The sequence below is a fragment of the Erinaceus europaeus genome, chromosome 17, assembly GCF_950295315.1.
Source record: "Erinaceus europaeus chromosome 17, mEriEur2.1, whole genome shotgun sequence".
Classification (NCBI taxonomy): domain Eukaryota; kingdom Metazoa; phylum Chordata; class Mammalia; order Eulipotyphla; family Erinaceidae; genus Erinaceus; species Erinaceus europaeus.
The window spans coordinates 22,130,775-22,157,438 of NC_080178.1; the positions used below are offsets into that span (position 1 = coordinate 22,130,775).

Consider the following 26,664-nt stretch of genomic DNA (forward strand, 5'->3'; position numbering starts at 1 on the left):
CCCATGCCCCAGGTTAATCCACAGCACCATCACAAACCAGAGCTGAACAATGCTCTGGTCTCTCTAAAATAAAATAAAATAAAGTAAATAAAATATTTTAAAAGGATAAAAACCTCATTTGATAGAAGCAAGAATTACACAAAACTCTATTATGTAAAAAATCAGACTAATTTGAAAGAAAGTATATGGTCAATATGTAAGCAATTTATTTATTCTTATAGAGGAGAATGAGATAAGAGACAAACAGGAAAAAAATTTTATCTTAAAAATTAGATTCTATTAAAAGTAGGTCTTAAAATAATTCCCTAAACACTGGTTATCCTATATGAAAAACAATTGTATTCAAGATGTTTAATCTCTTATTGGAAGAGAAGGCAAATTAGTTTGTTAAGTATAGTGATCTATAATAATCATCTGCCATGTATTCTCTCAGAAGCTAAAAGGATTGAATAATTCTCCAAAGTTTTATCACTGAGTGCACTTCTGAATAAGAATTAATTGAGTATCTTCCACATTTAATGACACTGTTATTATCCTTCTCAGGATATGAGATGTGGGAGGAATGTATTGGAAGTGTCTGTCTCTTTTCTTGAGTTTGAAAATAATGCATTTTCCAGAGCCAGCTGAAATTTCAACTTAAGTAATGTAACAGCCAGTAAATACTTTATGGTTTCTCCCTCTTTATATATAATACAGAAATAAAAATCTTCTACTTTTAATCAGTGTGAATTGTTTTTCTTCACACAACTGAGAATTACAGAAGCAATTAGCCAATTGACTTTTTAAAAATATTTATTTATTTATTCCCTTTTTCTGCCCTTGTTTTATTGTTGTAGTTATTATTGTTATTATTGATGTCATTGTTGGATAGGACAGAGAGAAATGGATAGAGGAGGGGAAGACAGAGAGGGGGAGAGAAAGATATACACCTGCAGAACTGCCTCGCCTGTGAAGCGACTCCTCTGCAGGTGGGGAGCCAGGGACTCAAACAGGGATCCTTGCACTTTAAGCCACCTGTGCTGTGCTACCACCCAACTTCAGCCAATTGACTTTTTAAACTAACATTAACCACTAAGTTTTGTAAAAATAAATAAATTAATATAATATTAAGTCTTGCTATAAGTTTCAAGTAGAATGCTAGCAGGATGCAACCAGACTTTCATGGACAGACAATCCCACCAATGTGCCTTGGAGCTCCACTTTCCCATATCCCATCCCCACTAGGGAAAGAGAGAAACAGGCTGGGAGTATGGACTGACCTGTCAACGCCCATGTTCAGCCGGGAATCAATTACAGAAGCCAGACCTTCCACCTTCTGCATCCCACAATGATCTTGGGTTCATACTCCCAGAGGGGTAAAGAGTATGAAAGCTATCAGTGGAGGGGATGGTATAAGGAGGTCTGGTGATGGGAATTGTGCAAAGCTGTACCCCTCTTATCCTCTGGTTTTGTCAATGTTTCATTTTTATAAATAAAAAATAAATAAAAGATTTCTCTCTGGTTTCAACTTTTTTTTCTCCAGGGTTATTGCTGGGGCTTGGTACCCGCACCAAAATCTACTGCTCCTGGAGGCCATCTTTTACCCCTTTGTTGCCCTCGTTGTTTTATCGTTGCTGTGGTTATTATTGTTGTTGTTATTAATGTCTTTGTTGTTGGATAGGACAGAGAGAAGTCCTGAGAGGAAGGGAAGACAGATGTGGGGAGAGAAAGATAGACACCTGCAGACCTGCTTCACTGCCTGTGAAGCAACCTTCCTGCTGGTAGGGAGCCGGGGCCCAAACTGGGATCCTTATGATGGTCCTTGTTCTTTGCTCCATGTGTGCTTAACCCACTGTGGTACCACCAGATCCCCCAATATTTATTTTATTTCATACAACTTTTGGTTGTCATTTACAATTTGTCATAAAATTGAAGTTGGTTGTAGCCCCGTGAGATGAGAACTTATAAATTTAACAAATCTAGTTGTAGGTCTATCAGTTTATGATCAGGATTCTAATAAGCCTTTGTATTTTGCAAGGTACATCCTTCAACTGTTAATACTGAGCTTAATTTTGAAGTTTAGTTCAAATATGAATCAGAAACTCAATTTGATCTGGTTAAGTTCAGAAAATATGTGTTATTTTAGTTTACTAAAATATAGAACATAATCAATTCACTTTAAATTTTGTTAAAATATTTGTTAAATAAATAAAATTTATTGGAGCCAGGTGACAGTGCACCTGGTTGAGTACACATATAATATGGTATAATGACCCAGGTTCAAGGGCCAGGTCCCTACCTGTGGGGGAACAGGGGAGAGTTCACTAGTGGTGAAGTAGTGCTGCAGGTATCTCTCTCATTTTCTTTGTCTCTATCTTTTCCTCCCATCTCAACTTCTGCTTGTGTCTATACAAAATAGAAAACTAATATAAAAATAAAAATAATAAATAGCAATCATTTACAGTGATATTTAAATAAAACTAATCATTCTTGTATCAGAAACTTAAATCCATAAATGAAGTTGTTTTGCAAAGAGAATGATGAATTAATGTACTGCTATTTTGTTTACTTAAGAATTATATAACTCAGAATTAATGATACCATGAATTGTCTTACTTAACTCAATCTATTGCTTTTGTCAAATATTTGTTCTAATTATAGTATAATACCAGAAAATACCTTATGTTGTCAATAATTTATTTTTCATAACTTGTGTTTCAATCTTGTGATTTATCATATATCATCAGCTATGACCCAATCTGATTTATAAGATGCCTTTAGACATTGCTATATTTCTTTCTGAAATTAATTTTTTTCATGTGAAAATATTTAAAGGGAATATACTTTAAATTTTTTAAAATGTGTATAAAATAAAGTAAATAGACTGATGACCTTAAATGGTTTGTACAAATCAGATAATTCTTTTAAAGTAAGTGGTAATTTGATAAAGATTCAATACTTTTATTTAAGTCTGGTCATACAAATTGTTTTCCACTCAAATATACAAGGATTTATATATGGAGTCTTGACCTAAGTGATTTCTTATTAGGGTCCTTCTGTATTTAAAAAAAAGTCTTCAGGTTTTTGCCTGTTTAAATGAAATAGCTACATCACTTTCTTTTCCTGTTTCAATGAATGTTTAATATATAAGTGAATTCCTTTCTAAGTGCCTATTTTTCATCTAGAAAGAATGTAAGAGTACTGAAACTCATGTTCTCATTTAAATTGAGGTACTGTTTATATTAATCATATAACTACTATTAAACATATAAACTCATTATGTTACTATGCATGTCATTAATGCTCATAGTTTATATTTATATGGAAAATAATACATTTAAATGTTTTAATTATATGCCATATACTTATATATATTTATATCAAATATATATATGTATATATATGACCTAATCAAGCTTCTCAAATAAATTTCCCAAGCAGATCATATGTAACTCCATAATCTGGTCTGTTTCCCACTAAATTCTTTGTTCAGGTAATATATACATTTAAATCCCTCCACTACCTGACTACCCACCTTTTGAAGTTATCCCATTTGTAAGAGTGTGGAGGAACGTACAGGGTAATCTGTTAGCTCTGACTTCAGGAGAACTACTGACTATATGTTCGAATTCATCATAACGTCTCTAAAGGCCACTGGATCAGACACCAGATGGAATTTAGCAACTGATGGTGACATTGTTAAATATGACCTATCTTAAAGATAAGGGCTCCTAAAAGATGGCATATTAGCAAAGATATAAGTTTCAGAGATAAAGTGTATTCTCTAGTGTCTTTACAATGTCTGTGTACTTGAAAGAATAATCTAAATTCTTCAAGATATAATACTAGTTATTGTTTCAAAGGATAATAGGTTTGTATAAGTTTGCATTTCAATATTCTTTTTAAATTATTATTTAAGACCTTTATTAACAGACTCTTGCAGTGGTATCAACATTGAGGTGCCTGCTGACCTTGGGTCTCATCTCCTTGATTTTCCTTATTTTCTTCATTGTCATCCACTCAAGGTTGTCTTTGGCGAGGAGGGACCCTGTAGAATCGTGGCCTATAGCCCTGATCCATGTTCTATCTCATTGGTCTACCTTTTTCTCCTGCACCCTGGTTGTCAGCACCCTCCATCATGTCTCCCTGCACCAGAGGGTTGGAATACTGTGGTTGACGCCCATAGGGTCTCCGCATGTAGTAAGGTGGGAACCATCACCTGTGGTAGAGCTGGCCCATTGTTGGGCCTGGCCTTCCAGAGCACTCTCTGATCCGTCATTCTTTTCCCCACTCTCACTATTCTGGTAATTTTGCTGTAATGGTGTGGAGGACCCCTGTGACGTGTATAGCGTCTATAATGATTCCATTCTGCTGCATATTACTGCTTGCACTGGAATTTCTATTCCTCCAGGACCTGTAACATCTGCTGCTTATGTACCCTTTTCTCCTTCAACAACATCAAACTCCACAGTCTCTCCATCTCCTACACTGCGAAGGTACTTCCTGGGGTTATTCTTCCTTATGGCGGTCTGGTGTAAAAATATATCTTCCTTGGTGTCATTCCTGTTGATGAAACCATTTTACTGTCCCTAAACCTTTTGTTGTAATAACCTTCTTGCCCCCTCCTACAGGCGCTGCTGATGTGAGCCTGCCCTACTGCTGATCCCTGTGCCTCTACCCAAGTTACCAGGCTTGGTGTCAGCAGCGCTGATGGTGGGGCGGAGGCGGGGGCAGGGGCGGTAGATGACTGCTGGGAGTTACCTCAATGCTCATGGTAACAGTGATGGTGATTGGGGTCAGCTGAGGCAGCTGCAGCTCCTCCCAGGGTGTGATGTTAACACAGCCAGTGGCGGTGGAGCTGCTCAGGGCTCTCTGGGGTCCGCACTCCACTCCCCCTATCTATCGAAATTGCACGTTAATATTCTTTTTTAATTTTTTTTATTTATTTAAAAATGGAGACATTAACAAAACCATAGGATTAGAGGGGTACAACTCCACACAATTCCCACCAGCAGATCTCCTTATCCCATCCCCTCTCCTGATTTCTTTCCTATTCTTTATACCTCTGGGAATATGGACCCAGGGTCATTGTGGGATGCAGAAGATTGAAGGTCTGGCTTCGTAATTGCTTCTCCTCTAAACAAGGGCGTTGACAGGTGGATCCATACTCCCAGCCTGTCTCTCTCTTTCCCTAGCGGGGAAGGGCTCTGGGGAAGCACAGCTCTAGGACATATTGGTCTGGTAGTCTGTCCAGGGAAATTTGGTCGGCATCATGAACCTAGTGACTGAAAAGAGAGTTAACATACGAAGCCAAACAAATTGTTGAACAATCATGGACCTAAAGATTGGAATAGTGCAGATGAAGTGTTGGGCGGGGGGGGGGGGGGGGGGGGGGGGGGGGGGTTCCTCCATTTTGTAGATAGCTAGTAGGCATATTTTAGTTATATTTCAAAGGGTCTGTAGCTATACTAGTTTTTTAAGCTGAATATGGACCCCAGACCAAATAAAATCAATGGGATTTACAGTCAATAATTTTTATACCCTTTTCCCATATTAGGGAGCTACTCTCTTCCCTGATCCAGCTTTCTGTCCCTTTTCCAGCTATGACATCACCTCCACAGACAATAACTTGGATCCTCCTGCATATCATATTTCAGGAATTTTAATATTCTTAACATACAGAATATTTAACAAGTTACTTTTATTTATCTATTGGATGGAGACAGCCAGAAATCAAGGGAGTATGAAGGGATAGAGAGGAAGAGAGACAGACACCTGTAGCACTGCTTCACCACTCACAAAACTCCCCCTTGTAGGTAGGAACATTGGGCTTGAACCTGGACTCTTGTGAATTGTGTGCTCAACCAGATGCAATACCACCCTGTCCCATACTTGTTTTTTTCCAAATGCATTTTCTTATTTATTCATTCATAGATATCTGTTTATGGACACATTTTTTTCTGGTAAAAGTTTATATGGTATTAGAAATATCACAAGAATGACAGACTGAGTTTCCCTGAACTAGATAGGACTAATGCACCATGTCCAAAATTTAATAATGGTTTTGTAAGTTTTTTTTTAAATTTATTTATTGGGTAATTAATGTTTTACAGTCAACAGTAAGTACAATAGCTAGTACATGCATAATATTTCTCAGTTTTCCACATAACAACACAACCCCTACTAGGTCCTCTGCTGTCATGTTATAAGACCTGAACTCTCCGCAAAACCCACCCCAGAGTGGTTAATTTAGTGAAATATACCAGCTCCAGTCCAAGTTATGCTTAGTGTTTTTTTCTTCTGCTCTTGATTTTCAACTTCTGCCTATGAGTGAGATCATTCCATATTCATCCTTCTGTTTCTGACTTATCTCACATAACATGATTTCTTCAAGTTCCATTCACGATAGGCTGAAAATGGTAAAGTCACTGTTTTTAATAGCTGAGTAGTATTCCACTGTGTATTTATACCACAACTTGCTCAAGCATTCATCTGTGGTTGGACATCTGGGTTGCTTCCAGGTTTTGGCTATTACAAACTGTGCTGCTATGAATATAGGCATAAACAGATCTTTTTAGAAGATTATGTTTGCTTCCTTAAGGTATATCCCCAGGAGAGGAATTGTAGCATCATAGAGTAGGTCCATTTCTAATCTTCTGAGAATTCTCCAGATTGCTCTCCACAGGGGTTGGACCAATTTAAATTCCCATCAGAAGTGCATGAAAGTTCCTTTGTCCTCACAACCTCTCCAGCATTTGTTGATGCCATCTTTTCTGACATATGACATTCTCAAAGGAGTTAAGTGATATCTCATTGTTGTCTTTATTTGAATTCTCTTACAATCAGTGATTTGGAGCTTGTTTTTATATGTTCCTCAGCCTTTCATATCTCTTTTGTGTTGAATATGGTGAATATTCTCCTGATATCCTCTCCCATTTTTGGATGGGGGTTGTTTTTATTCTTGTTGTTGAGTTTGGAAATCTCTTTATGTATTTTTGTTATTAAACTCTTGTCTGATGTATGGCATGTAAAGATCTTCTCTCATTCTGTGAGGGGTCTCTTTGTTTGGGTATTGGTTTGTTTTGATATGCAAAAGCTTTGTAATTTGATGTAGTCCCATTTTTTATTCTTCTTTGTAATTGGATTCGTTCCATTGAAGATATCTTTAAATTTTTTCCAGTAAAGGATTCTGCAAATATCTCCCTCTAAGTATCTGATAGTTTCTGGTCTAACATCCAAGTACTTGATACACTTGAAATTTACTTTTGTGTTTGGTAAATATATAGTGGTTCAGTTTCATTCTTCTGCATGCTTAAACCCATTTTTCTAAGAACCTTTGTTCAAGAACTCCCTTTTCCCTTTTCCCACTTAATAATCTGGGCACCTTTGTCAAAAATTAGATGTTCATAGGAGATTCCTTCTGGGCTTTCACTTCTATTTCACTGATCAGTGTGTCTGTTTATGTTCCATTTTCAAACAGTTTTGATTACAATGGCATTATAATACAATTTAACATCTGGGAATGTGATGCCTCTATTTCTCTTCTTTCTTCTCAAAATTGTTTTGGAAATTCTAGGTCTTTTCTGGTTCCAGATAAACATTTGTAGATTTTCTTCTATTGTCCTAAAAAATCTGGTTGGAATACTGATGGGGGATGCAAAGAATTTGTATATGGCTATGGGCAGTATATTCATTTTAATGATGTTAATTCTTCCAACCCATGAACATGGAATATCTTTCCACATCTTTGTGTCTTTTTCTATTTCCTTGAGTAGTGACTCATAATTTTCAGTACATAAGCCTTCAGGATCCTTTCTTTATCCTAACTCCTTTTCATTCTAAATATCATGTGTCTTGGTGTCTTTAAGTCTAGGTTAATTATATTTGGGGCTCTCTGGACTTCTTGAACCTTTATGTCTTTTATGTTGTCTAGACTTCCTTAAGTTCTCATCTATTATGTCTTGTAGAATATTTTATTGCTCTCCCTCTCTTTCTTCCTTTGGTAGGCCTATAATGCATATATTTCTTCTTTTGAAGTCATCCCGTATGTCTCTGTTGTTTTCAGTATCTCTTAGTCTCTTTTTGAAATGTCTTACTTCTTTCTTAGTTTTCTCTAATCTGTCTTTGATCTTTGTAAATCTGTTTTCTGCTTCATTTATTCTATTCTCTTTCTCCTTCTATTGTTTCCTGTTGCTCAGCTATTTTGTTACCCTGTTCTGGTACTGTATTAGCTTGTTCAACTGGTTGTGCTCTTTGCACAACTATTTCAGCTTTCAGCTCTCAAATTACATCCATATAATTAGTGTTTTGTTTAAGTCTCATTTGTTGTTTACTCATTCCTGATAATATTGCTTTCAACAGCTTACCTTATTCTTGTGACTAATTCCTCAATTAGTGTTTGATCTTGTCCTCATTCTTATGTGCTTTTACCTTTAAGGGGGCTTTTATCTGAGATTTTGTCTTGGTTCACTTTTTCAATGCTTCTTCTTGGTTTACCATTGTATATTGTATATTATGAGGTCTCTCTCAGTAATTTTCAATTAGCTGATGACTCTTGACTGGATTGAATTGTGTCTAAGTAAGGTACTTAAATACTTCACAGTTGTGGAAATCAACAGTTGTTTCAATACCTGAGTTGAAACACAGTGGCTTTTAAAAGCTCTTTTTTTTCTTCCCCCCCAGGCTATTGGAGCCTAAGTGCTCTTTAATTATAAGTAGGTTTTTCATCTTTATCACTCACTTCTGACTAAGAGATAAAGCAGGGTGGAGGAAAGATGTCCCAGTGGTTATGCAAAGATACTCCCATGACCTGAGAATTCAAAACCCCAATTCAGCTACTCTGCCATCAGCCAGAACCAAGTCAGGAATTACTCTTTGACCCCGCAAATTTCTAAACAAATCTCATCTGTACTTTGTGGGTACTGAGGCAATTATTTACAGTGTTTCCCAATTCATCAGCAGAACAATATGGAAAAGGTCCCACAATACAGCCCAACTTCTAGGTCACCAGGGTGCAGATCTCCTCAGTTTTACAGTCGTTTTTCTTCCCTCCTTGATGTCAGCACAGGGTCTCCCCACTGCTACCCCAGCCTCTAAAGGGAACTAGCAATGGAGACTCATAGTTGCATTAGGTGAACCTTACTTATAGTTGCATTAGGTGAGCCTTCTCTCATCAACAGTTTTTTTGTTGGTATAACAGACTAGAGATTATTCCTGAACTAGAAAACTGACAGTCTGTTACCAGCTGCTCTGGAGTAGATTCAGGCTTTAGCCCAGGAATCTCTCCTTAGGCCTTTCTCTTTCTATGAGCTACAGGTGTTTGGACTCACTGGCGGCTTGGTGGGTTCCCAAAGTAGTCATAGTCTTGTCTTGTTGTGGTATCGAGTGGTATTCTTTGATATTCCTAGTTGATCAGGAAGAGGAGAGTACTGTAAGTTCTTAAAAAGTTTTGAAATTTGTATTTCCAGAGTCTAAAGGATATTTTTTTATTGTTGTAGTTCTTATTGTTGTTATTGATGTCATTGTTGTTGGATAGGACAGAGAGAAATAGAGAGAGGAGGGAAAGACAGATAGGGGGAGAAAAAGACAGACACCTGCAGACCTGCTTCACCACGTGTGAAGTGACTCCCCTGCAAGTGGGGAGCCAGGGGCTTTAACCAGAATCCTCACACCTGTCCTTGCACTTCAATCTACGTGCGCTTAACCTGCTACCTACTGCCTGACTCCCAAAAGGATCTTTGAAAAGCAATCTGAGGGGCATAGGCAGAGGTCCACCTGATTAAGTGCACATGTTACTGTATTCAAAGGGCCAGATTTGAATCCCAGGCCCCAATCTACAGAGGAGAAACTTCAGTAGTAGTGAGACAAGTATTGAAAGTGTCGCTCTATCTCTCCCCACTTAGCTCCTTCTCCCCTTTCAAGTTCTCTGTCCTATCAAACAAACAAAAGAAGAAGAAGAAGAAGAAGAAGAAGAAGAAGAAGAAGAAGAAGAAGAAGAAGAAGAAGAAGAAGAAAGGAGGAAGGAAGGAAGGAAGGAAGGAAGGAAGGATGGAAGGAAGGAAGGAAGGAAAAACTATGGCCACAGCATTAAGTAGTTTATTTGTTGCACATACCAATCCCTAGTAACAGAAACCAGGTGGCAAGAGGGGGAAAAAAGGAAAGAAAAGCAGTTTTTTTTTTGTTTTTAAATTAGTGTCTTTTCTTTGTGTCAGCTTGTCATTAGAAACATCAGGTTTATTTGTCTCCTGCAAAATGACAAACAGAAAGGAAAGAGACAATGAAATTAATAGTGAGCTACAACATACTTTGGCAGTAAAGTAGACCTGTCACTAAGTTATAATTTTATTGTTCCCTCTGCAGTATGAAGTCTGTCCAATAGACAATAAGTTGCAATCATAAGCTTGCATGTGAAGAATAATAATGGAATAACTGCAAAGAGAAAAACATATCTGTTCTCACTGTTAAGTGGAGTGACTTAATCTAGATGAAAGGGTCAGGGACTCAGGAATTAAATCTGAATGCATGTAGATAAATTATGAGCCTTAACAAATAATTAACGAAAGGACTGTTGATTGTTTATTTCTGTTCAGTTTTCAACACAACTGCTATTCTGTAGACAAGTCATTTCTATGTACTTCTACATGAAATAAACCCAATTTCATTACTCACTATGACATTTCTCTATAATTATTTTATTACCTACATTTCCACAAAAGTATATAAATGACATGATCATAACCAATTAGTTTCTTTTAATGATATAATCACATATCTGTATCTATATCTTTACCATGACACTTCTCAGTACTGGTTGAAAAACTGAATCTGGAACCTCTGTTTCCTCAGTTATGAAATTCCTAGAATTTGGAGGGCTGCTGAAAACACTCTATTATAGGAAATGAATATTCATGGATCAAAAAGATGTTTTAAATGGTAAGGTTCCAGTTCAAGCACCCAGTACATTGCACAGTAGCACTATGACACTGTGGGAAGTGTTATCACTGTGGTATATCTCCCTCTCTCTATTTATCTGTTTATGTTTGAAAATAAACCAGCTCATGGTAGTGAAATAATGCATGCATGACTTCTCATCATGTACACAGATAAATAACTATTCATTGAACAAACGAATGAATGAACTCAAGGGGGAAGTAACTTTAAATTAGTTTTTATATTTTTTAAATTTTTTCAGTGGAGAGCTTTAAATGATGACAGAGAGAGTATGTTTCTCAAGATTATACAGTAAGGACTCTAGCTCTTGATTTCCAACAACCTACCATTGAGGTGAAAGGGATAAATGTGCATATTGATTAACCATGGAATACAGTCTTCTCTGCACAGAACCCAAGACTATTTATACTATTCAGTTTACCATAAATTGTGCAAATAGTACCACCAATTTCCCCCAAATCCTTTTTAGAATATTTTCATTTATTTATTATTGGATATAGACAGAGAGAAATTGAGAGGAGATAAGAAGACAGGGAGAGAGAGAGACACCTGCAGCCCTGCTTCACCACTCATGAAGCTTTCTTCCTGCAGGTGGAAACCAGGGCCTTGAACCTGGGTCCTTGTGCATTGTAATGTGAGCACTTAACCAGGTGTACCACCATCTGGCACCCCCAAAAATCCTTTTATTTGTTTTGTATTATTCAGAAACAGTATTTTTAGAACAATTTTGAGATTAAAATTCCAGGAACCAAAGTTACAAAAAAGAAAAAAAGAGCACACACACATGAAGAGGAGGGCAAAGGTTCAAAACCTCCCTTCTTATTTAGTTTCAACTTTTAAGTGTCCTATATACTTTAGTAACAGGATACTCTGCTTTCTATTACTTATATATTCATGTGGAATTTATCTTGTATGAGTAGAAACTTATAAATAATAGAATATACTGAGATTTATTTAATTATGGCAACTGTTGCTTCCACTGTCTTATATGCAAAATAATATTTTGTAAATGAAATATACACATGGATCCTCTTGAATGACACTAAATTTATAAAATGCAAAAGGCATTTGTAGGTTCATGCTTTTCCCCCATAAGTGATGTGCATTGTAGAGTGACGTTCACTGTGTCTTTTATTATCTTATGGGCACATAAGTATTTAATATAACATGCTGCTTTAGATGAATATAGAGTGTCAAATCCACAGATCCAATTTCACAGGCATGGATAATAGATATCTACTTATATGTACTATGGATAAAAAAATTCAAAAGCAAAAGTACAATATTAAAAATCAGTCAAAATCCTTTAGCTCACAGAGAACAAAACACTTATAAAAATGTCAACGTTGGGTGTTGGGGTGGTAGCACAGCAAATTAGGGACATGTAGCATAAAGTGCAAAGACCTATATAAGGATCCTGGTTAGCACCCCAGGTCTCCAAATCCAGAGGGGTAGCTTCATAAATGGTGAAGCAGGTCTGCAGATGTCTATTTCTCTCTCTCTCTCTTCCCCTCCTTTCTCAATTTCTCTCTGTCCTGTTCAATAAAATGGAAAAAAATGGCATCCAGGAACAGTGGATTGATTCATGGTGCTGGCACAAAGCCCCAGTAATAATCCTGGAGGCATAATAATAATAATAATAATAATAAATAGTAGTAGTAATATGCCAACTTTTAGATTTAGTCTGACTCAACTGTTTTTTTTGTTTGGTTTGTTTGTTTGTTTGTCTTCCTTTAGAGTTTTGTGATAGCCTGAACTCAGTTCCCACAATACAAGTCTACTGCTCCTGGAGGCCATTTTTGTTTTTTCCCCTCCATTTTATTCAAAAGAACAGAGAGAAACTGAGAGGAGAGGGAGAAATAGAGAGGAAGAGAGAAAGAAGGACATCTGCACTTCCCGGCTTGTGAAGCATACCTATGCAGGTAGGAAGGGGGCGGGGGCTGGAATTTGGGTCCTTGGTCACAGTACTATATGCACTTAACCGGGTGTGCCATCAGCCGACCCCCTGTCAACTGTCTTAAGTCACAAATTGCTGCAATTCGGTTTTATTGTTTAAGTTAATAGAGCATGTTTTTTACATTGACCTTAAATGTTTAACGTGAAGACAAACTTCCACAAGTGATAAGAGAAATTTTAGTGTTGTAAGTCATATCCCCCAAACCCCCTGGAATTCAGGGAGGAGGGTAACACCATGTGAACAGTATCATTTTGCACATTACATAACATATTTTCTCAAATGGTAGGAAGAAATATAACTTCTCTTTTGTGTAACTACCTTGATACTAGAGCAGGGAAGTAGTCTGTGATTCTACTTCCCAGTTAAAAAAAAAAAGTTGTTGCTTCTTTTTTTTCCCCCTGCCAGGAAAAAAAAAAGGGGGGGTATATTTAGGATTCAGTGTTTCTATAATGATTTTACCACCACTGGTGGCCAAAGCATTTTGTTTTGTTTATTTATTGGTTGACAAAGCATGTGGGGGAACCCGCGTGCAGGTAGTTAGGATGTGTTACAGGTATCTCTCTCCCAAGCACCCCTTCCCTCTCGATTTTGGGCTGTCTCTATCCAGTAAATAAATAAAGATAAAACAAATAATTTCACTTAAAAATGTGGGGGAACAGGAGACCTGGCGGTGACATATTTGGTTAAGCACACATAGTACTATGTGCAAGGACATGGATTTTCCCCCAGGCCCACCTTTGCTCCCCACCTGCAGAGGGGGATGCTTCACAAATAGTGAAGCAGATCTGCAAGTGTCTATCTTTTCCCTCCTCTCTATCTCCCCCTTCCCTCTTGATTTCTTTCTGTCTGATCAAATAAAATAAAAAGGGTGGTGGTGGTAGTGTAGTGGGTTAAGCGCATAGGAAGTGCAAGGATCAGCTTAAGGATTTCAGTTAGAGCCCCTGGCTCTCCACTTATAGGGGGACACTTCACAAGCGGTGAAACAGGTCTGCAAGTGTCTTTCTCTCCCCCTCTCTGTCTTCCTCTTCTCTCTTGATTTCTCTCTGTCCTATCCAAAAACAACACAACAATAAACAACAACAACAATGGCAACAAAATTGGAAAAAAAAAAATGGCCACCAGAAGCAGTAGATTTTTACATAGTGCAGGCACAGAGCTCCAGGAGGCAAAGAAAAGAAAAGAAAGAAAAGAAAAGCAAAAGCCATTAGGAGCAGTGAATTCACAGTGCAAGTGAATTCACACCAAGTACTATTGATAAAGCTTGAGACAATTAAAGAAGAAAGGAAAAAAGGAAGGAAGGAAGGAAGGTAGGAAGGAAGGAAGGAAGGAAGGAAGGAAGGAAGGAAGGAAGGAAGGAAAGAAGGAAATGGGACACACACATACATACAGAGAAAGAGAGAGAAACAGAGAGACAGAGAGAGAGAGAGGTGATCTGTAGCACTATTCTGCCACTCTTCAAGTTTCCACTTCACACATGGGAGCATGTGTGCTCTACTGATTGAGGCATTATCCAGCCCTAAAAGTTGTTACTTGTTACCTTAACCTAATTAAAATTTCCCCATTACATTGCCAACTATTTACCATTCCTCCTATTTATGCTTTATGATCTACCAATAAATTTGTTACTTGTTACCTTAACCTAATTAAAAGTTGTTACTTGTTACCTTAACCTAATTAAAATTTCCCCATTACATTGCCAACTATTTACCATTCCTCCTATTTATGCTTTATGATCTACCAATACTCACCAGATATTTACTTTAAGATTATTTAATTATTTTATATAACCCATTAACACCATAGCAAACCTAATAATTGTAATATATATAATATATTTGAATCAAAATTTCCACTGAGAAGATCTACATATGTACATTTTATTTACATCTATATCTCTATGTAAGTTTTTAACAAATACACCAGTCAAAAACTGCTGGAAGCTGTAACAAGAGTATTCATAATGAGCACTTTATAAAGGAAATGTTAAGAATGTTTACCACTGTTGTCTAAAAAGGAAAGTGACCAAAATTTGTAGTTATTGAATATTAAAGGCACTGTAAATGTGGAGTGGTTTACAGTCTCTAAATCTACATAGCAAACAGAATCCTCAAACATCTCACTTCAGTGTTTATGATTAAATCATGGCCTATACTGTTTGTGACTGTATGCTAACCTCTCTTTCTGTTTAACTATTCTGGTGAGGTTTCAAGTTAAAACAAATTAGTGGTCATGCATTCAAATGACAAGGAACAATACGGGCATAATTGATCCAACTAAGCATCTTATTTCAGCCTTTTGCTGAAAAAAGGTCTCAAAATAGTATCTTGTACATTAGCAATTTCACCTAATTCAGATGGATATTTTCTTAAATGTGAAAATAGTATCAACTTGAGTTAAAATTAACTACCACCATGAACACTGTAATCCCGTGAGGTTCTCAACATTTTAAATATGCACTTTCCATTTAAACAATTAAATTAAAATTTAATTAGAAACTGCTGTAATTAATTGTATGTAAGTGGGAAAATGGTAGGGAGTTCTAGAAGAAGGGAAAAGTCATTAAGGTATGTCATTCCTTCAAAGAGAAAGAAATGCTTGAGCAAAGTGATGTTATTAAAAAGCAAATAATCATTGTGTATCTTATAAATGGCATATATATAAACTCATTTAAAAAATTTAATTGATCTTTTAATGTTTATTTATTTGCAAAGAGACAGAAATTGATAAGGAAGGGCTGAGTAGAGAGGGAGTAAGACACCTACAGCACTGCTTCACTTCTCATGAAGGTTTCCCCTAAAGGTATAGAATGAGGTCTCAAGCTTTGGTCCTTGTGCATTGTAACATATGTGCTTTACCAAGTGCACCATGGCCCCTGTTCCTCACCTTTATGGGAGACTCTTCATGAGTGGCGAAGTATGTATGAGAGTCTCTCTCCTCTCATCTCATTCATTCTCTCTCTCTCTCTCTCCCTCCCTCCATCCCTCCCTCCTACTGTCCTCTCAAATTCTTTCTGTCTTATAAAATAGAATATAAAGACAACTGTCACTGGAAACCATAAAAGGTAGTTTCTGTTAAGGTAGACTGGAGTATATGACTTCAGGAAGACTATAGGAGTAACTCAGATACATACAACAGAAAAGCTTGACAGGAGATTAGTGGAAACATGAAAAAAAAATTGCAGAGTAGATGGGAATAAACTGGATCTAGGGATAGCTTGAAGCTTTGAAGATTATTGTCACCCTGAAATATCCAAGTGCTCAGTTGAGTGTGGTGATGCCAGTATACATGACTGACTATTCTAAGAGTTTATTTTTATTTTATATAATGTTGCCTCAGTATAGCTGAAATTAGTGAAGGTCTTATCCAGTGTCTTAACTTGAACTGTTCACATAATTCCTAGCTGATATTTAGTAGGACATGTTAAATTTAACTCAAGGATTGTCATTAAAATGCAATTGGCATGACTAATTTATTTTCATCTATAAAGCAGTATTTTGCTGAATGAAGAAAACATTTAAGAAAGAAATTTTTCTTGGAAAATGATTAATGCTTGGTTTTGGGTAGGAATGGGTTAGGACCAGCTTGTGTTCTTTAGTAATGCTAGAAAGTATGGAAAAGTTTCTAAAATTGATAAAAGGTGGTTGGGGTGGGGTGGTAGCGCACTGGGTTAAGCACTCATAGAGTGAAGCATAAGGATCCTGTCTCTAGCGCCGGGCTCCCCACCCGCAAGGGAGTCTCTTTGCAAGTGGTGAATCAGATCTGCAGGTATCTGTCTTTCTCTCCCCTTCTCTGTCTTACCCTCTTCTCTCAATTGCTGTCTGTCCTTTCCAACAACAACAACAGCAAAAACAACAGTAACAAAAGCAACAACAACAATGGGAAAAAAAAAAAAAGATGGCCGCCAGGAGCAGTGGATCCACAGCGTAGATCTCAGCAGTTACTGTAGGTTACTGTAGGCAAGAAATTTCAGGAGCAATGAAAGAATGACAGAATATCTCTCCCCCTCGTTCTGTCTCTTTCCCAATCTCTTTCTTGGCCTGTCTCTTACCCTGTATCTAGAAATTTAAAATGGCTGCCAGGAGCTGTGCAGTAATAGAAGCATTAAGCCTCAGTGATATCCTTGGTGGCAAAAGAAAAAAAAAAAAAAGAAAAACTTATAGTGAGTCCTCAGTAAAGGATTAAAGAACAAAGATTTCTCAGATACCTATGATACAACTTTTCTTACTGCCATTGCTGAAACACAGATAAGCACATATTTTTCTAAGTAATCTAAATGAGAAATACAATTTTATTCTCCTATTTCACTAAGAAAATTCCTGTATAAGCATTTGATATGTTTTCCATTTCTGTAACTGTTCTATAATGGAATTTTAAAAAGCTGCAACAGAAATGTAGACTTTTTTTATAGCTCCCTTAGTGCTCAAGGTATCTGCTTTTCAAAGTGGTTTTCAACGTGATGAGTTAAATACAAGCTATAAGTGACTGTCAGGAACAAAAAGTCTTAACATTTAGATACAGTGTGGAATTGTGAACCTCACTGTTGTATCTGCACTAGCATAGAGACAGAAATTGAGGCTGTATTTTAAATGTTTGGTCAAATCCTTTTACGATTCCATGCATTGGTTAATGACTTGGTGAATTGTGGTTTTCAGTGTTGTTTTAATTAATATTTACTTTATATTCTGAGGCCTTTGTAGGAATATCTCCACAGAAGTAAGACATTTTTTTTTATTTTTAAGATAAAAGAAAAGGTGCTAGAAAAATTATTCTCTTTTTCCATCACATGTTTTATTATATCACTTTAACACAAAGTTTAAGTGAATGACACTGCGTATAAGAATATCTTTTAAGTACCTCAAAATAGATTAGCATAGTACCATTAATATCACACTTTTATTTTAGAAGATTGTAAAACTTTGATTCTTTACAAAGAATCACAAAGTTGTATATTATTTTAAAAAATCAAATAGATGAAATGTAAGAATGAAATAAAAAAGGGCCCAGGTACATCTCCATATGCAAGGGCCAGGGTCCAAACCCTCTGCTCCCCACCTGCAGGGGGAGGCTTCACAAGAGGAGGAGAAGGTACCTATTTTCCTCTCACTCTCTACTTACCCCCTTCCTTCTCAACAGATCTAACTTATCAAATTTAAAAGAAAGAAATAAAAAATTGAGGATATGTGAATTTTTAAAAACATGTTGGTTATAAGGAGAAATTAAATCATATCAAATTCTGTATTTGACTGTTTCTGAGTTTATAATACTGGGTAGTGGTGGGGGATAGGCTAAAGAGGGTTTTCATGGTTTTATGGACATTTTCCCTCTCCCCCCAAAACAAGAACAGCAATCTTCAGATGGTTCAGCTGAAGCAGAATGTTCATTTTCTTTAAAAAAATTATTGGGAATCAGGCAGTAGCACAGCGGTTTAAGTACATGTGGCACAAAGCACAAGGACCTGCTTAAAGATACTGGTTCAAGCCCCCAGCTCCCCACCTGCAGGGGAGTTGCTTCACAAGCAGTGAAGTTGGTCTGCAGGTGTCTATCGTTCTTCCCCCCTCTGTCTTCCATTCCTCTCTCCATTTCTCTCTGTCCTATCCAACAACGACATCAATAACAACAACAATAAAACAAGGGCAACAAAAGGGGATAAATAAATATTGAAAAAATCTTAGATATATTGTTATTGCCTTGAGGGGAGAAAGGGGGGGCGATTAGGTAGGGGACCTTAGTATCTGACACAAATTAAAATGGTGTGTGTTAAAGTCTTTGAGAAAAGACTTTTCTTTTCAGTTGCTTAAATTAATGGAGAAATGGAAAAGGGTCATGGAGATACCTCATCTGAAGATAGCAGGACTTACAAGCTTGAAGTCTGAGCAGTGCCATGATCTTTCATAAATAATAATAATAATAATAAAAAATTAACAAGTAGAAGAAAGGAACACTTGGTCATATTACAATTTGGTTTTGTTTTATTGTCATAAAGTCTATCACAGGGTCTTAGTGCCTGTAGGGCAAACTCATCACTACAGACAGTCATTTTCCCCCTCTCCTTTATATGATAGAACAGAAAGAAATTGAGAGGGGAGGAGAGACAGAGAGCAAGGAGCAAGAGGAAAAATGAGATGCCTTCATACCTGCTTCACCACAAGTGAAGCTCCCCTCTGCAGATGGGAAGTGAAAACGTGAGCATGGCTCCTTCTGGATGGTAATGTGTGCTCAAGGGGCATATGCCACTTAGAACTACTTATATTTTATCTCATTTTGGACTTTCTCTAACATATCATTCTCTGATGAACTGTAGGATCTCCCTAAAGGGCATACAGACAGAAAGACAATATATCATAGTTTAGAAATTGCTGCAAAAAGTAGACCTAACCAAAATATCTTTTCAAAAAGCCTACTATTTATCTGGCATAAAATAATGTGTGTAATTAAAACCAATCAATATACATTTCTATGAGATTATTCAATTATGTTTTTAAAGGATGCTGTCTAATAAATTGTAAGTACTAGTCTGAGAAGGCTGAACAAATTAACTAAACAATAAAAATAAATAAATAAATAAACAATAAAAATTGGTGCATCCTGGAACATTCCGTTCCTACTCATGACCACAGAATGTGAGCTCAGAACTATAGGGATGCAGAGGTTACATAGGCTCCTCTGCTGACTATGGGCCCCAGATCAAATCAATGGGGTTTACAGTTCCCAATATTTATACACTATTCCCATATATGGGAGATACTCTCTTCCCTGATCCAGCTTTCTAGCCCTTTTTCCAGCCATGACATCATTTCCCCAGACAATAACTTGGGACCATATGCATATCAGATGTCAGGGTCAGGCCAAAACTAGTAAAATCATGCCCCCTAGAAATATACCTAAAATAGACCTACTAGCTTTTTCCAAAATGGAGACACCCCCAAATCTTCATTTGTAATATTCCAGCCTTTAGGTTCATGGTTAGTCAATAGTTGGTTCTGCTTTATCTCTTAACTCTTTTTCAGCCACCGGGTTCCTGATGCTACCATGATGCCAACAGGACTTCCCTGGGCAGACGACTCCACCAATGTGTTCTGGAGTCCCACCTCCCCAGATGCCAGCCAGCCCCTCTAAGGAAAGAGAGAGTGAGGCTAGGAGTATGGGTTGACCTGCCCATGTTCAGCAAGGAAGCAATTACAGAAGACATACCTTCTATCTTTAATACCCCATAATAATCTGGGTCCATACTCCGAGAGAATTAAAGAATAGGAAGTGAGAGGGGATGAAATAAGGAGTTTTGGTGGTGGGAATTGTGTGGAAGTATACTCCTCTTATCCTACGGTCTTGTCAGTGTTTCCATTTTATAAATAAAAATTATAATAACAAATAGAAAAGTATTATTTCTGTTTTACAGATAGGAAGTTGGATATAGAGTAGTCCAATATCATATACCTAGGGAATGATTTATTTTGAGCTCATTTGGTTAATGCATGTCCTAAGAAAAAAAATTCTTTTAATCACCCTATGATGGTTTTATTCTCACACCACAAGTCTTCTCACCCCAACCACACACTCGAGCACCCACCTGAGCTTCTGTGGATGTCTCAGCTGAAGATGGTGAGGCTTGTCAAGACTTACAATTGTAGATATTTGTTGTTTTTAGGGAGAGTCTAGACTATTAGCCCTTACATTATGGCCATGCCTCCAGGAAGTCCTCACTGTGTACTTTCTCAGTGAGCTATTTTGACAGCCTTACTAATACCTTTTATTTTTTCATTCTTAGCTACTAATAGTATCTAGGGAAAGAAAAAAAAATGATGCCTCTGTTAAATCAATGAATCATGTTTATCATGTCAAGTCACTCAAATGGTAAAACAGTCATATCTCAGCAAATAAACACACCCCTCTTATACACATGTACCAGAGACTTTGGTTGTTGTTATTGTTTCTCTCTGTATTTTGCAATTTTGAGAATCTACTCTACCCAGCAGGTTTAGAGAAGATAGAGAGGGGCAAATTGGGTGTGGGTTGGGGGATATAGCTTAATGATTATACAAACAGACTTAATTTTTAAAAAAATCTTTATTTTGAATATAGACAGAGAGAAATTGTGAGGGGATGAGGGAATAGTGTGGGGGAGAGACAGAGGGACACCTGCAGATCTGCTTCACCACTTCTGAAGTGTTCCCCCTGCAGGTGGGAACCAGGAGCTTGAACCCGGATCCTTGCACACGGCAATGTGTGCACTTAATCAGGTGTGTCACTGCTTGGCCCTAACTCCCAAGTCCCAGGTTCAATCTATTGCAACACCAAAAACCAGAGCTGAGAAGTGCTCTGGTAAGAAAATACATACATGCATTCACAAAAAGAAAGAGACAGAGAGATATCACAGCCTTTATCTACTGTTCAACACATTTCCTACTATGCTGTTATACTAATTCCATGTGTTGTCTGGTGTTCAAACTTACATTCTCACACTCAGCTAGGAGCTAGCTCCCAGCCCAGGGATTAGATGCTGAGATTTACTTCACATAACTCTCCATGTACGCAACAAAAGAGGGAAAATACATAATTATTGTAGTTATATAAAAGAGCTAGAGGAGTCTTGAAAGTTCATAAGCTTCAGCCAACTCAGACTCTTATCTCAATAACATATAATTGTGCAATTAAGTAAAAAATGCATTTTACATTCAACATATGTAGAACAGCTTGGCGAGATTGCCTTATGGAATGAATATATTGGGACAAGTAAAAACCACACACTCAGAGATAGTTTTTAAAATAAGTATATAATGAGTATTCATTTTAATCTTAGCACTTAAACCGTTATTCTTTCAAAAGAATTTAATGTGTCTTGTATAATTAACTAATATAAAATTACACATAAGTATATTAGAGATCATCAAAGAAAGGTAGTGAGGATAATTTATTCCACATACAAAAGATAAAATAGTATTTTTTTCTGTTGTTCAAAATGAAAATAGCCTTTATTTTTTCTGTTATAAAATACATAGTATTCATTCAGTTCTCACACAATATAAAAAAAATTAAAGACAGGAGAATTACCCAAATAATAATAATAATGAAAGAATAATATTTATAGGGGCCCAGGCAGTGGTACAACAAGAAATGTACACACGTTATAATGTAGAAATTTGGGTTCAAACCCCCAGTCCCCAATGGCAGTGAGAAACTTCACAAATTGTGGAGCAGTGTTGAAGTTGTCTTTCTTTCTGTCTCCTTATTTCCTCCTTCCCTTCAGTTTCTCTGTTTATGCAAAATAAATACAATTTAAAATTAAAAAGAAGTAAAAATTTAAAATAAATTTAAAAAGCTGATAATTTGTATTTTAGTATATATTCAGACACACATTTCTAAACATTCTCATGTATACACAATATTTAATGGCTTTTAAAAATTAATTTATGTTATTTATAAAATATCTCAATCAGCTTTATTTAAATAGTAGGCTTTGTAAATGCAATACCTTATGTTGCTTCTTTGCTAATGGTGTCTCCTTTGTAGCCTTACTGACAAATACCACAGTAAACACTGTATCATGACCCTCAAGCAAGGTCATATCTATCACTCTGTGAATATGGTATCTCACAGGATGAATCCGTCACTTTTTTTTCAGCGTAATACACTGTGACACCTATTTGTTTTTTTAAAAAGCCCCATATTTTTTTAAGTGTGCAGTTTAAATAATTGGAAAATTTGAAAGTGAAAAATAGGGTCTGGGAGGTGGCTCACCCTGTCGAGCACATATAATCTTTCACAACGCTCTAGGATCAAGCACTAACCCCTGCCTGAAGGAGGGAAACCTTCATGAGAAGTGAATTGACCAAAGATTAATTTTTTATTTGTAGCTTTTCTATCACTAGTGCCTTAACTATGAATTATAGAAAGCATTTATATACTTTTTGTTTCCCAAAACACTTCAGAAAAAGTTTTCACACTGAAGTCATTTTTATCAGTTCATTAGTGAAAAACTCAAATAGAATATGTCACTGATGTTAGACTGCCAATGGTTTTAACACAAATATATATGTTCCATCAAAGAATCACAGGGGAATTAGATCTCAAGGCTAGTCCTTAAATCATGTTGAGCATTATTAGTTTAGTAAGGCTGTTATTTGCTACACACTAAGACAAGTAATTAGGAACATTTCCATGAGTAATTTTGAAATATGACAACTTACTTGATAATCATTAGCATCACATTTTTGGGCCTCTGAAAAATGGCAAAGAATCTCCTTGAAAGACTCACTATTACCTACTTTAATAGACTGAGAACATAACTTAATTATCAATGATTTAAAATCATACCACACTTAATCAAAATCAAACGCTTAGTATAGGAACTAGAATCCAAGCTTCTTAATACTTGGGGTGATTGCTACAGACACTTAAACACTAGACATCCTTGAATTTTAAACTTGTAATCTTGCCTTAACAAGTCACTACCACTCATGCCCTCTTATTTTGTGTTTTCCTTCCATAAAACCACTATAAGCAAGTCAAATATTGAAGCTAGGGAATGATTTGAAGAAAAAAGTTGATCACTTCCAACTACATTGTAGGATCATTCACCAATATTTCTGAATACTTAGTGGACTATCAACTTTTCCCCTTTCCCTTTTCTTCTGTCTTAAAAAACATATACATTGAAATATTTAAGGCTCTACAGAATTAGTTATAAATATTTGTGTGATCCTCTTTCATGAGACTGACTTTGATCCTACCCAGCCTTTACCAGATTGTGGTCAGTATTTACTCTAGGCCTCCAAATCAGTGACAATTTGCATGCAACTCCTATGATGTATTATAGGTTGTTCTTTTTTAAGTTTATCCTTTCTAAGTAGGGGGTTAGGTCTCTATCACATTAAGTTTATTAATAAAAACTAATAATTTTTGTTCCTAGTGACTAATGCACTTCCACTGTACCGTATATAACCAATTAAGAGTAGCATGGCATTTAAGAATTATTTTCCTTCAATATGACTTGAATAATTATAAATTTATTGAGACATGTTTATATCTTTTTCCTTTATTGGGTATTAATGTTTTACAGTCAACAGTAAATACAATAGTTTGTACATGAATAACATTTCTCAGTTTTCCACATACCAATACAGCCCCCACTAGGTCCCCTGTCATCCTTTTTCAAGACCTGTATTCTCCCCCCCAACCCAACCCAGAGTCTTTTATTTTGGTGCAATACACTGACAACAGTCCAGGTTCTGCTTAGAGTTTTCTCTTCTGATCTTGTTTTTCAACTTCTGCCTATGAGTGAGATCATCCCATATTTATCCGTTTCTGACTTATTTCACTTAACATAATTTCTTCAAACATCACCCAAGATGGGCTGAAAACAGTGAAATCACCATTTTTAATGGTTGAGTAGTATTCCATTCTGTATCTTACTCAGCCACTCACCTGTTGTTGGACACATGGGTGCTTCCAGGTTTTGGCTATTACAAATTGCTCTGCTATGAACATGGGTATAAACAAATCTTTTTGGATGGGTATGTTGAGTTCTTTAGGATATATAACCAGGAGAGGAATTGTAGGGTCAGAGAGTAGGTGCAGGGCAGCTTGCTCTGGGTTCCCCACTTCACCAACCTTTGGGAGATGGAGGGACAGAGTGCCTCCCGGGGCTCCTAGGGCAGCTCACCCTGTGGAGGGTGATGTGCGCAGGGAGACAAACAGTCAGCCCTGGGAATAGCCTTGGAGGGTGATTTGTTTGTCTGAGAGAGAAAACAGGTATATATACCCATTGCCCAGGTAGAAGGTCAAGGTAATCATTAGCCCAAGCACAGAGTAACACAATTCGCAGCCATATGTTGATCTATAAACTATTTGATAACAAGTGAAGAATTACCATACAAGGTCTTATCATAAGCTTCACAATGCATATTTCCCTGGGTAAATAGTACAGGCACCTCAGGGTAAGTTACAGGCACTTCAGAGGAAAGGGGAGGAGGAGGGGGCAGTTGAGCAAGAACATAGGTGGTGGCTTTCAAGTTAAGTCAAACACAATGTACAGTAATTCATGGCCTTTGTTTTAAGGGAAGAGGTAGCCCACATTCCAGTGAAACCATCCATCATTAGTTCAAAAGGCCAGGGGGGCTGCCCTCATCTTAACCAGAAGGGAGAGTTAGGGGTCAACCCATTTGGACCTCATAGACACAACAGCCTGGACTTCCTGGGACAGTGGGCCCTGTTCTCCAACAGGTAGGTCCATTTCTAGCCTTCTGAGAGTTCTCCATACTCTTCTCCACAGAGGTTGGACCAATTTAGATTCCCACCAGTAGCGCAGGAGGGTTCCTTGGTCCCCACAACCTCTCCAGTATCTGTTGCTGCTACTTTTTCTGATGTATGACATTCTCACAAGAGTGAAGTGGTATCTCATTGTTATCTATATTTGCATTTCTCTGACAAGCAAAGACTTGGAGCATTATTTCATGTGTTTCTTGGCCTTTTGGATCTCTTCTGTGGTAAATATTCTGTCCATATCCTCTCCCCATTTTTGGATAGGATCATTTGTTTTCTTATTGTTGAGTTTGGCAAGCTCTTTATATATTTTGGTTATTAAACTCATGTCTTATGTATGGCATGTAAAGATCTTCTCTCATTCTATGAGGGATCTCTGGTTTGGGTAGTGGTTTCTTTTGCTATGCTGAAGCTTTTTAATTTGGTGTAGTCCCATTGGTTTATTCTTGCCTTTGTCTTCTTTGTAATTGGATACATTTCATTGAAAATGTCTTTAAAGTTTAAGCAGAGAAGAGTTCTGTCAATATTTTCCTCTAAGTATCTGATGGTTTCTGGCCTAACATCCAAATCCATGATCCACTTGTAATTTACTTTTGTGTTTGGTGAAATATAGTGGTTCAGTTTCATTCTTCTGCATGTTTCAACCCATTTTTTCCAACATCATTTGTTGAAGAGACTGCTTTCCCCCATTTAATAGTCTGGGCACCTTTCTCAAAGATTAGATGTCCATAGGTATGGGGCTTACTTCTGGGCTTTCAATTCTATTCCACTGGTCAGTGTGTCTTTTCATGTTCCAGTAACAAGCAGTTTTGATGACAAAATGGCCCTATAATGCAATTTGAGATCTGGAAGTGTGATGCCTCCAGTTCTATTCTTTCAACTCAAGATTGTTTTGGCAATTCTAGGTCTTTTCTGGTTCCAGATAAACATTTGTAGCATTTGTTCTAGTCTCCTAAAAGAGACTAGTGTTTGGGATCTTGATGGGGATAGGATTAAACTTGTATATGGCTCTGGGTAATATATTCATTTTGATGATGTTAACTCTTCCAGTCTATGAACATGGAATATCTGTCCACTTTTTTGTGTCTTTTTCTATTTCCTTTTGTAGTGACTCATAAGTTTCATTATATAAGTCTTTCACTTCTTTGGTTAGGTTTGTTCCTAGATATATTATTGTTTTTGTTGCTATAGTAAAAGGAATTGATTTCTGGATTTCAACTTCTTCTAATTTAGTGTCTGCATAAAGGAATGCCACTGACTTTTTAATGTTAAGTTTTTAGCCTGACATATTACTGTATTGCCTGATGATTTCCAAAAGCTTCTTGGATTCTTTATGTTTTTCTAAGTATAATATCATGTAATCCACAAATAGGGAGAGTTTTGCTTCTTTTCTTCCAATCTGTATCCTCCCTTTAATTCCTTGATCCTGCCTGGTTTCTATGGCAATAACTTCCAACACTATGTTGAATATTAATAGTGATAGTGGGCAGCCATGTCTAGTACCTGATATATTGATATGG

The 26,664-nt window shown here is 36.8% G+C and overlaps 1 pseudogene; it reads right to left on the reverse strand.

Moving 5' to 3' along the window:
- Positions 1-3,927: 3,927 nt before the first annotated feature.
- LOC103118773 (Y-box-binding protein 1-like) lies at positions 3,928-22,448 on the reverse strand (annotated as a pseudogene).
- Positions 22,449-26,664: the final 4,216 nt, after the last annotated feature.